The sequence below is a fragment of the Columba livia genome, chromosome W (assembly GCF_036013475.1).
Source record: "Columba livia isolate bColLiv1 breed racing homer chromosome W, bColLiv1.pat.W.v2, whole genome shotgun sequence".
Classification (NCBI taxonomy): Eukaryota; Metazoa; Chordata; class Aves; order Columbiformes; family Columbidae; genus Columba; species Columba livia.
This window is the reverse complement of record NC_088641.1, coordinates 19,582,074-19,600,401: the sequence shown is the minus strand read 5'-3', so window position 1 is coordinate 19,600,401 and position 18,328 is coordinate 19,582,074. Positions and strand designations below refer to the sequence as shown.

General features: G+C 43.8%; 1 protein-coding gene and 1 long non-coding RNA gene across 2 annotated transcripts in view; one reads left to right on the top strand and one right to left on the bottom strand.

Annotated features, from left to right (window-relative positions):
- The window catches only part of LOC135577170 (protein mono-ADP-ribosyltransferase PARP8-like), a 231,120-nt gene that overhangs the window by 74,763 nt on the left and 138,029 nt on the right, over positions 1 to 18,328 (top strand). The gene's annotated exons all lie outside the window — the stretch shown is intronic.
- LOC135577171 (uncharacterized) lies at positions 2,147 to 5,557 on the bottom strand. The gene is made up of 2 exons (XR_010468746.1): positions 5,384 to 5,557; positions 2,147 to 3,934 (listed from the first exon to the last, which is right to left on the bottom strand). It is a non-coding gene; the product is annotated as an uncharacterized LOC135577171 (long non-coding RNA).

Here is an 18,328-nt window from a genome sequence, read left to right as displayed (position 1 = left end):
CCTCTGGGGCTCCCTTGGTCAGACCTGGCTATCAGGATTCCTCTGCTGGCCATCATGCCTGCCTGCTCCTGGGTGTGTGTGTGGAAGTGATCACTTAAACTGCCAGTGACCTGTGTGAAGTGCCAAGTGCCTCTGTTTCTGTTCCACCCTGTTTAATGCTTCCCACCACCAGCTCCAGAGAGCTGCTCACTGCTGCCAGCAGCTTCAGCTGTACACTTTGTTGTCTCAGGCACTCATCATATGAAAGCTGTGGAGATCTCCTTCAGCTGCTGAGTTGTACTGACTCATCAGGCCATTTCCATATGGTTTTATCTGTTTGTTAATAAAACAGCTTGCATTACTTTCACTTAGGCCTAGAGCTGAACTCCTTGATCCCTTTTGTCTATTTAAATTAAGTATGATTTGAGGGCGTACTGATTTGGGCAATTTTTTTTTTTTTCCTTTTTTTTTTCTACATGCTTAGATCCCTTAATGGATCATAAAGCAAAGAGCCAGTTCACTTTCATCTCTCATACTGGATGATCACTTATTGAAACCTCTACTTCCCTGATACTGTATGAAGTTTTTTAACCACATGGAAGCAGTTCTTCCCCTATGGAAATGGATGTCGGGGCTTCTACTTGTTTTAGGGGCAGTTCAGTTTAGAAATGTAGTTGCTAAGCATTCACAGTTCATGTCACTCTCCATATCTTCTTCAGCCCCACACATTCTATAGGTTAAAGCGTACCCTCTCCTTGCCCCTCTCTTCCCCTGTCGTCTTCTATAAAAGAGGGACTGGTATGTTGTTTTCAGTTTTTTTAAGGAAAGGAGGAGGTTCACTTACGCCTGTGGATTTGAAAGAAGATGCTGTAAAAGGAGAGGCAAACAAACTTTGACTCAGAATTCTGTTTTTCTGACAGTGTAAGATTCATCAGGGTCAATGGGGGGATTGCATGATGCTGAAAAGAAGAATAGACTCCTAGATTAAATAGTTTACAAGCCTAGCCTAGTTGCCTGAATGAGCTGTGCCCTTTTTTTTTCTTTTGAGCTTTAGATTTAGACTGTAGTTTCTGCTTACACAAATACTTTGATTAAAAACAAATATAGCTCACTGGAAATACGTTGTCTTTATTAGGCACATTTACAGTACGCTACTGCATTTTCACTTCTTTCCTAATCTAATACAGTAAATATAGTACAACAAATGAAATTAGTTTCATTTCATACTTACTCAGTAGTGGATCCAGTGCCCTGCAAGATCTACTTTTTATTTTTAAAACAAATCAAGGAAAATGTCATTTCTCTATAATTCAATTTCTTTCTAATTATTATTTTGGGAGACAAGTGGTTTTGATATTAGAAAGATGTAGTATGCATTACACTGATGTTCATTAGTTTAAAATGACATGGTGAATTCACAGAGGGTGAGGAACAACAAATTGTTTAAGAGAATGAATTTGAATTATAGTAATTTCTCATTAAAGCTAGGATTCATTAGTGAAGAATAACAAGAAGGGCTTTTACAGGTATGTCAACCAGAAAAGGAAGGTCAAAGAAAGCGTACCCCCCGATGTGCAAGACTGACAAACTAGTAAAAATGGACAAGGAGAAGGCTGAGGTACTTAACAACTTCTTTGCCTCATTCTTCACTAGCAAGCTCTCTTCCCACAACTTTTGAGTGGATGAACTGCAAGACAGGGACTGGGGAACAATGTCACTCTCACTGCAAGAGAAGATCAGGTTTGTGACCGCTTGAGGAACCTGAACATATGTAAGTCCATGGGACCTGATGAGGCGCATCCCAGAGTCTTGGAGGAAATGGTTGATGTAGTTGCCAAGCCTCTCTCCATGATATTTGAGAAGTCATGGCAGTCAGGTAAAGTCCCTGGTGACTGGAAAAAGGGAAACATTGCACCCATTTTTAAAAAGGGTAGAAAGAAGGACCCTGGGAACTACCGACCAGTTGGCCTCACCTCTGTGCCTGGGAAGATCATGGAACAGATCCTTCTAGAAGCTATGCTTGTCCCATCCCAGCAGATGGGATGAGGGATGAGTTAACTCTGAACGCAACACGCGCCTAGACTCAACAGGTGAGAACAGGTGTGATTTAACTCTGGGTATTTCTACATGGTAATGCAAAGTGAATGACAGACAATCACTCCAGAGGTCCAATTCAACTATGAATTTACTAAAAGCACTTGGAGGAATACAAATTACAGCGATTAGTGACTTGGCAAAAGTATAATATCACAAAACTTATCAATACATTGACAGCAAAAGTCCTTCTAAAAACAGTGGATTGGCAATGATTAGTAACTATAATGTAAAACTTAACAAGACTTTAGCAGCAGAACTTAATGATATTACCCTTGTATGTTCAAGAAAAAGGAAAAGAGAGAGAGAGAAGGAAAACTGATATAAAAGAGAGTAAGATATCACCACTCCACAGGTTATCAGTCCAGCGATGATGTCCTATGGAAGGAGGGTGGTCGCAATGAAGAGTTCAGTCATGCTGCGCAGCATATACACACCACGCCTGATCCCATGCACGAGGTCATTTTATAACTCAGTTCATTTACACATGGGCGGTTAATCTCCTCCTGTTGTTTGCTCTTCATGTTAATTGGGAAGACTCTTCTGGAAATGGGTCTGGGGTCTTCAAACTAGGGAAAAGTTCACGGTACTGACCAGAAGTGAGTTGTTTTGCCTGTCAGGGGTAGCTGTTGGTTCCTGGTTTCTTCTGATAATTGGTCTTCCAACAGGTGGTTCACCTCTGTCATTCCAATTATCATCCCAATTAGGCCATGGGGCCTTCACTGATTAAGGTGTCTGACACCACAGCTGAACACAAAACCTTGGGAAAGATGAGATGCCTGCCTCCACAGCCATCTACCTAATCCTCCCAAAGTAACAAAATGTATATGTTTAAGGCATAACATGGTCCTTTGTTCTGCTAAAGATGGAGGGGGGGGGTGCTTCAAGGTTATCACAATGCTAAAGCACATGGAGGACAGGGAGGTCATCTGAGACAGCCAGTATGGCTTCACCAAAGGCAAGTCCTGTCTGATCAACCTAGTGCCTTTCTGTGATGGAGTGACTGCATCAGTGGACAAGGAAAGAGCCACAGATGTCATCTGTCTGGACTTCTGTAAAGCCTTTGACACAGTCCCCCACAACATCCTTGTCTCCAAATTGGAGAGATATGGATTTGATAGGTGTACTGTTCAGTGGATGATGAACTGGCTGGATGGTTGCATCCAGAGGGTAGTGGTCAATGGCTCATTGTCTGGATGGACACTGGTGACAAGTGGTGTCTGTACTGGGACCAGTGCTATTTAATATCTTCATCTATGACATAGACAGTGGGATCGAGTGCACCCTCAGCAAGTTTGTAGATGACACCAAACTGAGAGGTGCAGTTGACATGCCTGAGGGATGGGATGCCATCCAGAGGGACCTGGACAAGCTCAAGAAGTGGGCCTATGCAAATCTACTGAGGTTCAACAAGGCCAAGTGCAAGGTCCTGCACCTGGGTCAGGGCAACCCCCTGGCATCAATACAGTATGGGGGTTGAAGGTATTGAGAGCAGCCCTGCAGGGAAGGACTTGGGGGTACTGGTGGATGAAAAGCTGGACATGAGCTGGCAATGTGTGCTTGCAGCCCAGAAGGACAATTTTATCTTGGGCTGCATCAAAAGGAGTGTGGCCAGCAGGTTGAGGGAGGTGATTCTGCCCCTTTGCTCTGGTGAGACCCACCTGTAGTACAGGTCCAGCTCTGGAGCCATCAGTACAGGAAAGACATGGACCTGTTGGAGAGGGTTCAGAGATGGGCCACAAAAATGATCAGAGGGTTGAAACACCTCTCCTATGAGGACAGGCTGAGAGAGTTGGGGTTGTTCAGCCTGGAGAGGGCTCCGGGGTCAGTTTATTGCAGCCTTTCGGTACTTAAAAGTGCCCTGTAAGAAAGATGGGGACAGCCTTTTTAACAGGGCCTGTTATGATAAGAAAATGAGTAATAGTTTCAAACTATTGAGGGGAGATTCAGGCTAGACATGAGGAAGGCATTTTTTACAGTGAGGGTGGTAAAATACTGGAACAGGTTGCCCAGAGAGATGGTAGATGCCCCATCCCTGGAAACACTGAAGGTCAGGTTGGATGGGGCTCTGAGCAACCTGATCTAGTTGAAGATGTCCCTGCTTATTGCAGGGGGGTTGGACTAGATGACCTTTAAAGGTCCCTTCCAACCCAAACTAATCTATGATTCTGTGATGTAAAATATATTGTACAAGAGCAGTTTTCATTCTCATATTTCGATGTGCTTCATATGGCAAAGAATGTTTCAAAATAAAATTTTTTAAAAAAAGAAAAGAAAATCTATAACACAAGTTTTGTTTGTCTCTGGAGTCACTTGACTGGCTCTGTATGATTTTTCTCCCAAATTTGCTTATCGGTTTTCTATAGCGTTGTTATATCTGTGAGCTCTGTATTGGCTTTGGCACTGCTGTAAAGCTTATGGCAATGATTGGATCAGTCCTTTAGGTAGGACTGTGCAAGAGTGCTCATCCTCAGTAAACTCTTGTATAAATGCATTGTCCTAATTATAAGAGGTATAGCTGTACCTCTGGAAGTACCTCTTGTTCCCATTGCCTCTTATGCTACTGACAGCACATAATGTTTGTAAAGTTTTCAAGCTGTTAAAACTGATTACCAGTCATCTAATTCTATTTGTAGACAGTTTAGCAAATGTGAGTTCAGTAAAATCCCATTCCTCTGGGAAGCCTTGGCAATTGAATGGTCAACTGCTGTGACTATGTTTGGTGGAAGTTTGGTAGAAAATATATAGTGGGTGTTCCAAAAGTAGAACTCAAAATCTTTATTTTATTGAAAATGTATAGCAGGTTCCTTAATGTAAGCCTTTCTACTTTGTTATTTCAGAAAGGGAAGTGGCAGAGATTTTTAGTTTGCAGAGGATCAAAGTAGCATTGTCTGCATTGGAATTTCATTGCACAACTTATTAATGGTTGGATATACCTAGCTAGATTATGTAGATAATAAACATATGTCATAGTTTAGCCCCAGCACCCCCCAGCCGGAAACTAAAACCAGATGCTGCTCACTGACCTCTCCCCTGTCCCTGGTGGGATTTATGGGTTGGGAGAAGAACAGTTTAAAGGAACAGTAGGGGGGGAAAAACAAACAAACAAACAAACAAAAAACAAACACACAAAAAAAAAACCACAAACCCCCCCAAAAAACCAACAACCCACACAACCCAAAAAAACCCCCAACAAACAGACCCCTCCCCTCAAAAAAAAAACCCCACAACAAAACAAACAAACAAACCCAATAAAATTGTAATAATGAAAGAATATGCAAAGTGAGGGATACACAGCACAATCTCTTACCACGTGGCAATACTGATGTGCAGCCCACCTTTCCAAGCAATGATTCACCTGAGCAGCGATCGTGAACTCCTGACCACAACTCATGCTGAAACCTCCCCCCGGACAGCAGCTCACACTTGAAACACAATATCACCAAACCACGTGGTCCAGAGAGAACAAAGAGTGTTCTGGACTGCCGCATTCCCCAGCAGTGACAAAGAGAGCTTCCTGCCCAGCCAGCCCCCAGTTTTACAACTGAGCATTAACATATGTGGTATCAAATATCCCTTTAGCTAGTTTGGTTCAGCTGTCCTGGCTGTGTCCTCCCCCCAGTCTCCTGTGGAAACTAACCCTATCTCAGCCAACCCAGGACATTCCACCCCTTATTCCATACTATGTATGTCATGCTCAGGTCTTACACTTACCAATACATTTCAGTTAATTGCTACCACATTTCCTATTGGTATATATATGCACACAAATATTATTCCCTTAGTCCATGGCATCATCTCATCCCTCTAAAATGTTCAGAGTTCATTTAGTCCATGACTTTGGGTTCTGTCTGTCAAAATGGCCTCCCAGGGCAAGAAAGATGGTGTGTCATGTTGGAGTGTTGCATTGCTGCATGCTGCATCCAGAACTCATAGCTGGTGTATCTGGCACTGTTCGTGCCCACAGTCTGCAGGTTAAAGATATTGACCTCGAGGAGGTGGCTGAATGCCAGTTGTTGAAAGCAGCTCTGGTTCCATCATGACTGCACTTTCTTCAGTTTTGTTGAAGTTAATTCTTCATTAACTTGAAAGGTACTTAATGAATACTGTTAGTATGGCATATATTGTTAAGTAGCAATTACCAGTAGCAATTAACATCATACAGTTCACATCATGGAGTATTCTTACCTGGAATCAAATCCCTTTGAGGTACGTATCAGACTCCTCCATCCTTCAGCATTACCTACTAAGTGCACCCAGGTCACTGAGCAAAGGCAATCCCACAGATGGATTTGCCTTTGCCTGAAGCAGGAGTAACTCAGACACATTCTTCTTGCGCACTACATGGACTTTATCCCCTTCTACAGTATGTGGAAGCTTTGATTGGGCAGGGCCAGCTCAATTGGTAGATCCCCTAGTGTTGACAAACCAGGTGGCTTTTGTTAAATTTTAATCCCAGTTTCTGAAGGTTTCACCAGCCATTGCTCTTAGTGTAGTCTTTAACAGTTCGTTGTACCGTTCAATTTTCCTGGAGGCTGGTGCAGGATAGGGGATGTGATATGCCATGCTCTTTGGCCCAGGTGTTTATGAGGTGGTTTTGGAAATGAGTCCCGTTGTCTGACTCAGTTTGTTCTGAGGTGTCAAGTCAGCATAGGACTTGCTTTTCAAGGCCCAGGATAGCGTTCCGGGTGGTGGCATGTGGCACAGGATATGTTTCCAGCCTTCTGGTGGTTGCTTCCACCATTTTAAGCACATAGCACTTGCCGTGGCGTGCGGCGATTAGGAACGACGCATACCAGGACACAGACAGAAATTCATGCAGAGGCAGAGATCTTGTTCAGGAAGGAGCGTAGAGCCTGGCCAAGCCAAGAGCTGACCTAGGCCTAGTCTTAGGCTGCCTTCTTTATTCACCATTGACAATTTATAGGATTTACAGGTACAGGCCTGGACTAAGATGTTTACAAAAAGGTGTTTTTCCACTAATTGTTATTAAGAACACACTGAACTCGTGATATTTGTCTCACTTGTTTTTTCACTCATTCACAGACCAGGCCCAAGGACATTCACACATCCCATGCACTTGGGGGCGATTATCCGGCCCAAGACACCATTCTCACGAGTCTGGGCTATAACTTTTTACAATTATGAGAAACGTACTTCAGAGTAATCTCTCCAAGGCCCTTACATATTATTATGTTAGTATTATGTCTTTGACCGTCCAGATGGTCATGTTAGTATTGATCTTCCTTTATCATCCAGGTGGCTGGAACCGCACATCTTGCTTTCCCACATCTTACTTTCCAACAGTGGCGGGTTCGTGGAAGTGTAATATAGTCAATCTGCCAGACCTCCCCATATTTATATTTTAGCCATTGTCCCCAATACCATACAAGCTTTAACTACTTGGCTTGTTTGATTGCAGGGCATATTTCACATTCATGGATAACCAGTGTAATGGTGTCCATGGTTAAGTCCACCTCTCAATCACGAGCCCATTTGTGTGTTTCATCTCTTCCTTGATGATCTGAAGCATCATGGGCCCATCAGGCTAGAAATAATTCACCTTTATGTTGCCAGTCCAAATCTACCTGAGCCACTTTAATCTTGGCAGTCTGATCCACCTCCTGGTTGTTTTGATGTTCTTCAGTGGCCCTACACTTAGTTATGCAGGTATCTATGTGACGTACTTTTACAGTCAGGTTCTCTAGCCAGGCAGCAATATCTTGCCGCAATGCAGTAGCCCAGACAGGCTTGGCTCTTCACTGTCAGTTGCTCTACTTCCATTGCTGTAACCACCTCTACAGGGCATTTGCCACCATCCATGAGTCAGTACAGAGATAAAGCACTGGCCATTTTTCTCTTTCAGCAACATCTAAAGCCAATTGGATGGCTTTGACCTCTGCCAACTGCCTCAATTAACCTTGTCCCTCAGTGACTTCTGGGACTTGTCATGTAGGACTCCACACAGCAGCTTTCCACCTCCAATGCTTTCCCACAATTCGACAAGACCCATCAGTGAACAGGGCATACAGCTTCTCATTCTCTGGTAGTTTATTGTACAATGAGGCTTCTTCAGCATATGTCACCTCCTCTTCCTGCAGATATTCTTAAATCATTGCCCTCTGGCAAGTCCGTGATCACTTCTAAGATTCCTGGTCGATTGGGGTCCCCCATTTGAGCCTGTCATGTAATCAGTGCGATCCACTTACTCCATGTACCATCAGGTGCATGATGTGTAGAGGGGACCCTCCCTTTGCATATCCACCCCAGCACCAGCAGTCAAGGTCCAGGAGAAGCTGTACTTCAGTACCAATCACTTCTGAAACAGCTTGAACCCTTTCATATGCTGCTAGTATCTCTTTTTCAGTTGTAGTATAGTGGGCCTCAGATCCTCTGTATCCCCAACTCCAAAACCCCAGAGGTCAACCTTGGGTCTCCCCTGGTGTTTTCTGCTCCAGGTAGGGCCGTTCTCCCAGCTGCAGTGTAAAGCACATTTTTAACACCTTGTCCTGCCTGGACTGGCCCCATAGGTACTGCATGAACAATCTCTGGTTTAATTTGTTCAAAGGCTTGCTGTTGCTCAGGGTTCCACTCTCAATCATTCTTCTGGGTTACTTGACAGAGAGGGCTTACAGTCTGACTGTAGCTTGGAATGTGCATTCTCCAGAGACCCACAAGCTTGTGTTTCCTTTTTATTAGTTGGTGGAGACATAGCTTCTATTTTGTTGATCACATCCATTGGGATCTGACATTTGTCTTGCCATTTTACTCCTAAAAAATGTATCTTCTGTGCAGGTCCCTTGACCTTACTTTGCTTTATGGCAAAGTGGCTTTCAGAAGAATTTGGATTATTTTCTCTCCTTTCTCAAAAACTTCTTCTGCTGTGTTGCCCCATACGATGATGACATCAATGTATTGCAAGTGTTTTGGAGCTCTACCCTTTTCAGTGCAGTCTGCATCGGTCCATGGCAAATGGTAGGGCTGTGTTTCCACTCCTGGGGCAGTCAATTCCAAGTGTACTGGATGCCCCTCCAAATGAAAGCAAACTGTGGCCTGTACTCTGGTGCCAAAGGAATAGAGAAAAATGCATAAGCGATGCCAGTTGTGGTATACCACTTGGCTGCCTTTGATTCCAGTTCATATTGAAGTTCTAGCATGTCTGGCATGGCAGAATTTAACAGTGGTGTGACTTCATTCAGGCCACGATAGTCTACTGTTAGTTTTCACTTTCCATTGGACTTCCACACTGGCCATATGGGGCTGTTAGTGGGGGAGCAAGTTTTACTGATCACTCCTTGGCTCTCCAGTTGATGAATCAACTTATGGGCAGGAATCAGAGTCTTGGTCAGTGCAATTTTGCCACTGGTGCACCATCGTGGTAGTGATCAACACTTGTTGTTCTTCGACCCTCAGCAACCACACAACAGAAGGATCCTTTGAGAGTCTGGGCAAGGTAGACAGCTGTTTAATGTCCTCTTTCTCCATGGCTGCTATGCCAAAAGCCCTTTTGAGTCCTTAAAATATCCTCTCCTGAGGTAGCCTATACCAAGGATGCATGGAGCATCTGGGCCGGTTACAAGGGGATGCTTTTGCCACTCTTTCCCATTTAGGGTCACTTCAGCTTCTAATATAGTCAACTGTTGGGATCTCCCAGTCACTCCAGAGATTTTGATAGTTTCTGCCCCTTCATAGTTTGATGGAATTAGGGTACATTGTACACCGCTGTCCACTAGAGCCTTATACTCTTGTGAGTCTGATGTACCAGACCATCGAATCTGCACAGTCCAATAAACTCGGTTATCCCTCTCCTCCACCTGGCTGGAGACAGGGGCCCTCTAGTCCTGGTTATAGTATTCATTGCTCGCTTCTTGTAAAGATGAATCAGAAATCCCTTCAAGAGGATGAGAGCTAAGACCAGCTCTTCTACTCTATGTGGGGAACTTCTCACTGGAAACTGGAGAATAATTTCTTCTGGCAGAATCCCCTCTTGTAGTTGTTTTTCCTCGCAACTCGTACCCGTGCCTCTAGGACTGAGGTAGGTTTTCCATCCCACCTCCTCATGTGTTCTCCATGGTCACGCAGGAAAAACCACAGGGTGCCTCATTTTGTATACCCTTCATATCCTCTCTCTTGAGCCGAGGAATGCTCATTCCTAATAGGCTATTATATATATAGATAATGGTCCGTACAGGTGGGGAGCGGAACTTATCCTCGAATCTCTGGAGCTCTTGGGACGGTTTCTCAGCTAGCATGTCTGGTTGTTTCTCCACAGCCGAGATGCAGGTTGTATTCATTGGGGACCCCTCTGGGGACCGCAATCGAATTGAGATAAACTCTGTCATCAAAAGAAAACCCTAAACTCTTTTTTCTGTTGCCCTGATGAATCACAGTGTTCAAATGCCGGGGTCAAAGGATTTGCCAATTGAACAATGTCACAGGTACTTTCCCAGTGGGGGATTAAATGGAATGAAGTGTCATCTTCCCACAGTACCACCAAAGATCCACTCAAGAAGCATTTGAGGGTGTATGAGGACCAACTTCCCGTGTCTCTACACACCTACTCATGTTCCCAGGAACCTAGTATCATTCCTGCCCCGTCGTGAGAGACAGGTGATATGACTTCCAATTGTTCCTGAAAATGCTGGGGGATTTTTGATATTTTTCCCTGCAAGGCTGGAAATAGTAGGGAGAGAGTATGACACGATTTATTTCCCCATGCCGTAGAGTCTTGGTATAAAGCTAAGATGCACTCCATCCCCTGTCAATCTTCGCCCCATCCCAGAGGGAAGGGTACCACTTGGGCCACAGGCCTTCCTGGTGCACAGGCATAGCAATTGCTCTTGTTTAGGCTTTGCACCACATATTTGATCCATTCTACCCAGACATTTGTATCTCCATATCCTGTTTCTACGTCAAAGGTTTCTCTTAAATCTGATATTTAACACTTATATTTTGAACCTTCCCAGGGCATCTTTTCTACTACTGTCTGTTCATGATCCATAAACCCCACTTACTGAATCATCTACTCCCGGTATTGTAATTAGCAAAGGGTTGCACTGCAGGGACTCACATCCCAGGAGAGATTGCCTTTTAGATAGGGTAATTTTTCTTTTCAGCTCTGTAACTGTTCATTGCTCACTGTCCATCCCCTAAATTCTGTGGTCCAGATAACACTGTACCAGGAGGGGCAATGAGAGACAGCAACAGAAACTATGCACTTATTTAAATCATCCTTAGACTCAGTCTCCTTGGACACGTGTTTGTTTTCATAACTCAATTCTCTTTAGCTCTATACATCCCCACAGTTAAGGATCTGGCAAGCGTCTACTCAAATTGTTAGGGAACCTTCAGTTTCAGTGATGTTTATGTTAAGTACAGGATTAATAATCCCCAAAAGTTCCATTTCATTTTCATCTCTGTATCTTTAGTTGAAGGGGGTTGTCAGTTGTCAGTACTTGCCACTCGTCATTGTCCTTTGGAGGTTCGATTGGCCCTTTAATCCATGTGTAATGAGTCCACCCTTTCTCAGCTGGTCGTACTGCTGTCTTGGTGATCAGCAGAACTTGAAATGCTCCTTCCCAATCTGGCTGAAGCTTAGTTTCCTTCCAGGATTTGACCAGGACCCAGTTTCCAGGCTGAAACTTGTGAGCTGCAAACTGTAAAGGCAGAGTTTGTGCTAGAAGCCCTTGGTGCCTGAGAGAATATAGAAAAGAAGACAACCTGAGTATACAGTTTTTGAGAAACAAAACCTTATTTTCAAACTGTGGGGGTCCATCTGTTATTTCACTTTTGCTACCACTGCCACCATGGCAGTGCTCAGGGGGAAAGCTTCTCCCCACCTGGTAAGGTGATCAACCAGCACTAGTATGTATTTAATTCGACCAGCTACAGGTAAATCAACTTCAATATTTCGAAAGAGTTGTAAACTTGGACTCCGCCCTCCTGCAGGTTACTTTCTAAGTGCCTTTTTATTTATTCTTTTACAAACCACCCATCTTTCACAAATTTGCTTGGCTATAGTATAAATTCCAGTACTATGTCACACATTGCTTGTGTTCCCCAGTGGCTCCCCGATTTAAAATTGCTAATACCTCCCTCATGATTTGCTTATTTAGCATTTCTTTACCATCTGGGAGTAGCCATTTCCCACTCTGTTCCCTGGCTCCTAATTCTTGGAGGACTTCTTTTTATTTTTCATTGAAAACTGAAATTTCCTGCGGGGCCAGGACCTTAAGCGTGAGATAACTTACAGTTATTACTTCAGGTTTTAAGGCTGCTTCTCAGGCCATTTCATCTGCTAACCAATTTCCCCTGGCACAAAAGGAGTTTCCCCTCTGATGTCCATTAACATGTACTACAGCCACCTCTATTGGTGACATCAGATTATGTAACACTTGTCCAACTAGTTTGTCATGAACCAATTAATTCCCTTTGCTATTAATTAGACCTTGTTCTTCTCAGTTTTTCCCAAAGGTGTGCACTACTCCAAATGCATACCCAGAATCATTACAGATGGTACCTTCTTTTCCTTCTAACGTTTGCAGTGCCTGATTGACAGCTTATAGCTGGCATATTTGAGCTGACCAGTTATTAGGCAACCTTCCCATTTCTCTTATTTCACCACTCACACCTTCAGTGATGGCACACCCATTGCGTCTTTTCCCCTGAATTACCCTTGAAGACCCATCTATGAAGAGGTGCAGCCCATTGTCACCTCTCCATAGGAAAGCAGGGTTTAATTTCCTGCTTTCTTCCACCAGAAGAGTGGTCGCTGCTGCAGTTTGCACACACTCTGGCTTTTATCAGATTTTTAACCACTGTTTGGCAATTATCTCCATTTGTTTGATTATTATAATCTCAATTAGAATTACCTTGGGACCCAGCAGTCCAGTTTCCCCCTGTCTGTAGGGTTAGTTCCACATTCTTTTAAATGATCTTTCTGGACAGACCAACTCTCTGAATAACAGGTTAACATCGGCTCAGGATGGATTATATCCTGAAAAAAAATTAGAAAATAATGATGCACATCGATCCCCATCTTTCCTTAAGAGTTTGATTTCCTCACATAATCAAATTCCCAGGGTGCCAGGGGTGATGGGTGCATCCATGTAACACTGAAGGGCATTCACATGTACATCCCCCCCCTTTCACACATCTTCCCCTACACACACATCTGCTGCTGGCTGCACTGCAAACTAACTTTAGCAATCCCAGGGTAAAGCCCAGCAAAAGCAGTAAGGACAACAAAGACAGTTGGGGAGGGAATCAAGAGGTGATACAGAGAGCAGAGACCAGGTCTGCAAGCACCTTAGTTACATTACTCCCAACTGTAGCTAAAATTCTTTCTCTAGGTTTTTATACTTGTTTTTGACCATCCTCTTTATGGTGGTCATATGCCAAATCATCCTATGCATACCAATAATTCATTTGTCCAGGACATCTGTTTTCTAGGTGATTTTTAGTTACAATTTGCCAATCATCTCAATATAAGGTCATTGCATGCTTTTCTTGACAAACTTGCTGTACCATAAATATTTTCCCAAATTTGCAATACCTCGGCCAAGGGCGTCCCCTTTTCTATGCCGAGTTTTATTTCTCATCAATAAAAAAACTCAGGGTGACCCTCCCGTTGAGTCACAAGGTTCAGAAAGGACCCCCTTGCTTTCTAAACTCCTTCAGAGAGGAGTTTAGGTGTGGCTGGATACAATCCTAGTCTCAGACTTGGTCAACGGTTTATGTCTAAAGGATATTTTCCCATTCTCAAGAGAGACTTGAACCCCCTTTTATGTGCACTTTACACTGATCAGGCCACACACTTTACACTCATAAACATGCTGCAGCAAGGGAGGGACTCAAACCCACCCTGGTATGGAGGAAGATTTAAACCCCCTACAGTTTTTTTTTATGTACCAATTTAGATCTTGGCATAGCCAATTGTCATCGGATCCGTATTTTGGCCAGAATACCTTCCGCTCTATTATGGGCTACTTTGTCCAGACAAAACACAATACTTTATCATTTTCTATTTATCCTTCCTTTCTGTACATCACACATTTCCCCAATACCTTAACATCCTTGCTAAAGGACTGTATGGAGGAATGTTAACATTTTTCCTTTACATTTCCCATTCTGAGTCCCGAGGGTTCTCCTTCCGCCTCATCCCTCCTCTCAGAATGCCCCCGACCACCAAGGTAATATTTAACAGTCTGTTTTCTTACCTTAGTCCGTGCACAGAGTTGCCTGGTCACTTTTATTGTGCCTACCACTTTTTCCTTTCCCCTTTCCCCTATGGTTTGCAGAGATCCGCCTTTTTCAATGCAGTCTCAGGATTTCTGTCTGTCTCTCCTGGAGTCCCTACCGATGATCCACAGGACCACTGAAATCAACGGGGTGCGCCTTCCTGTCCTTCAGCGATAGGGACCCCCGAGATGACGACGCCTATCTCAGACGAGCCCCCAAATCTGTAGGAAACAATTATTTTGCAAATATAATAGGCCCAGGCAGGATCTCTCAGCAAAGCAAATTTTAATAATGATTTTGCAAGTCCGGGTGTTCCACCTAAAGGTAGGCCCACCTAATAGGGCAAAAAGCCCCTGCTTATATCTCCCCAAAATTCCGGCCGCAATTTCCCTCCCCTGTTCCCCATTGGTTGGGTACTTCAGGATTTACAGACTATCCCGACACACACAATACCCTTCCCCTTATCAATTTATTTAAGATATGGATTCCTGGTACTTTGGCTACACTTCCCCCTAAATTAACTTATCAATACAGGTATCGGTATGTATACAGGTGTCAGTACATATTCTGGGAAGAGACTGTGTATTACATTAAGAATTCATAGTCCGATGTCTCTCGGTCCTTCCCCCCTGCTGGGGTCAGGGGCCAGGTCCTCAGTTATGTAAAAACAACAGTTCTTCGTTAAATGTTCCTTACAATTTCTATAGTCACCAAGAGTAGCGATAACATTTTGCAGTTTTATCCATTCATGTTTTAGCATATTGTCCTGACACTTTTCACAAATCAGCGGAATACAAGCGTCCATGGGCACAGATCCCAGCAATTCCAGTTCCCGTGGTTCAATATCTATTTCCAGGAGACAATTAATCCAAAGTGTCATGTTGGTATTATTACAGTTTGTTGCAATGCCTTTGCACCGACCACTGTTTTGAAACAGTTGTATGATGCTGCTGTAGTCGTCAAGGGGGATGCCAACCAAGCATGTGTGGAATGGGTTTTCCGGAGATGCCATAGCTAGGCACATGGAGTCCTGGCCAGTCATGTTGGCTAAAGTAATCTTTGTCTGTGCAGGCATCCAAGACATAGCAGCTGCAGCAATCATTGTCAGGAAGATAACACAGGTTTCACATTTCACGCCGGCAACCATTGCGGCCCTTGATCTGTAAAGACACAAGCATAGCCTCTCCCCCAGGTTATCAATTGATGTGGCCTTTTCCATTGACTAGTGATTTGACCATAACTAATGTAGGTTCTTTCCGATTTAGCATGTTTTTGGGTCATACTTGCAAAGTGTTTCATCACAGGGCAAATTTGGGCTGCACCACTTAGATGTAAGTGATTCATCACATACAATGCTTTTGACAATTGGTTTTGTGGTGTTTTCCTTACTTCTCCCCCCTCTTTGTTTTGTTTTGTTTTGTTTTAAAAAAAAAACAAAAAAACAAAACAGTTCAGAATCAGATACATGCGTTGGACCTTGACTACGTACTCACAAATCAAAAATCACAAATCAAATTTAGAGGTTCCTCCTTAAAAAGCTCTAAGTAATGTAAAGTTGCGCCAAGTTCTGCTAATTGGGTTGAACCTTCAATAATTCTTACAGAATGATGTCAATTATTGTCTTCATGCCAGACCACTACAGCTTTATGAGACTTCCCAGAACCATCAACAAAACCTGTGCAAGCATGTGGGATCAGACCAAATACAAGTATGGTCTGTGACCTGATGTTAAAGACTTGCAGGTTCTGCAGCAATTTACATTTAGGCATGCCAAAAGCTGTGCTGTTAAGAAAACCAGCTAGTGCAATTTACAAGGACATAGATTGCAAATAAAAAAAACAACAAAAAAAAATTAATTTCACAACTGGTACATATATGACAAAAGGATCACGGCCTATTAAGTCTTAAATTCATTCCCTGCATTTCTTGACCAGAGTAACAATCGGTATATCAGTCTGTTAGGAATCCATCATACTGTCCCACAATAGCCATAGCTTGTTTCTATGTTGTAACAACAAATAGACAAATCTGCAAGTCCAATTGAATGCAGTCAGCCTGTAAGGTTGTCATAAATTTTTTCATCAAAGTTTCTAACTCCATTTTGGCTGTCATATTTATCGGATATTGTTTTCCCTCATCGGGCTGAACTCCTGTTTCAGTTCTATCAATGTAGTGTTGGCTTTACCGAAACATTGGCTGTCAATACTAATGGAAATACAGCATTTGAAATTTCCTTGGAGATTCCTCACTTGCAGCAAGCAGATCTGCACCATCCAAGCAGCTTCTTGTAGGACCTGCAACTAAACAGAATTCTCAGAAAATGTTATTTGACCTTACAGTTTACTTAACAAATCTTGACTCAAGAGAGGTATAGGGCTTTCTGGCAAACACAAGAATTCATATGGTAAAACTTTGTTCCAAATTTGGCATTCACAGTATCACAGTATGTTTGGGATTGGAAGGGACCTCAAAAGATCATCTAGTCTAATCCCCCTGCTGGAGCAGGAACACCTAAGTGAGGTCGCACAGGAATATGTCCAGGCAGGTTTTGAATGTCTCCAGAGAAGGAGACTCCACAACCTCCCTGGGCAGCCTGTTCCAGTGCTCTGTCACCTTTACTGAGAAGAAGTTTTTTCTCAAATTTAAGCTGAACCTCTTGTGTTCCAGCTTGATCCCATTACCCCTTGTCCTATCATTGTTTGCCACCGAGAAGAGCCTGGCTCCATCCTCATGGTACTCACCCTTTATATATTTATAAACATTAATGAGGTCCCCCCTTAGTCTCCTCCTCTCCAAACTAAAGAGACCCAGCTCCCTCAGCCTTTCTTCATAAGGGAGGTGCTCCACTCCCTTAATCATCTTCGTTGCCCTACGCTGGACCCTCTCCAGCAGTTCCCTGTCCTTCTTGAACTGAGGGGCCCAGAACTGGACACAATATTCCAGATGTGGTCTCACCAGGGCGGAGTAGAGGGGAAGGAGGACCTCTCTCAATCTACTAGCCACCCCCATTCTAATACACCCCAGGATGCCATTGGCCTTCCTGGACACAAGGGCACAGTGCTGGCTCATGGTCATCCTGTGGTCCACCAGGACTCTCAGGTCCCTTTCCTCTACACTGCTCTCTAATATGTAATTTCCCAACCTATACTGGAACCTGGGGTTGTTCCTGCCCAGATGCAGGACTCTACACTTTCCCTTGTTAAATTTCATTAGGTTATTCCCCGCCCAACTCTCCAGCCTGTCCAGGTCCCGCTGGATGGCAGCACAGCCTTCTGGTGTGTCAGCCACACCTCCCAGCTTAGTGTCATCAGCAAACTTGCTTATAGTACACTCTATTCCCTCGTCTAAATCGTTAATTAATATATTGAATAATATTGGCCCCAGTACTGACCCCTGAGGCACTCCACTAGATACTGGCCTCCAACTAGACTCTGCACCATCGACTACCACTCTCTGGCTTCTCTCCTTAAGCCAGTTTGCAACCCACCTCACTACTCTATTGTCTAGACCACACCTCCTCAACTTAACTGTGAGGATGCTGTGGGAGACTGTGTCAAAGGCTTTGCTGAAGTCAAGGTAGACCACATCCACCATGTCCATCCGTGCTTATCAATAAGTTTGCATTCCATTGCTAGGTTTACCAAAACATGTGTCTGGTTCTCCAGGAAAATGCAGTTAATATGAAGGCTTTAGCTGACAGGCAAATTCACTAAAAGAGAAACTTGTTTTTAGCAAAACCAGGACAGCGGTCCAGCAATTACTTCAGCCAGCTCCCTCAGCACCCGCGGATGCATCCCATCTGGACCCATGGATTTATGGATGTCCAGACTATTTAATTGCTCCCTAACCCAGTCCTCATCAACTAAAGCAAACTCCTCCATTAACCTGGCTTCATCCGGGGTCTCAGGGGTACAGGGCTCCCCAGGACAGCCTCCGGCAGAGTAGACAGAGACAAAGAAGGCATTCAGTAATTCTGCCTTCTCTGTATCTTCTGCCACCAGGGCACCCACCCCGT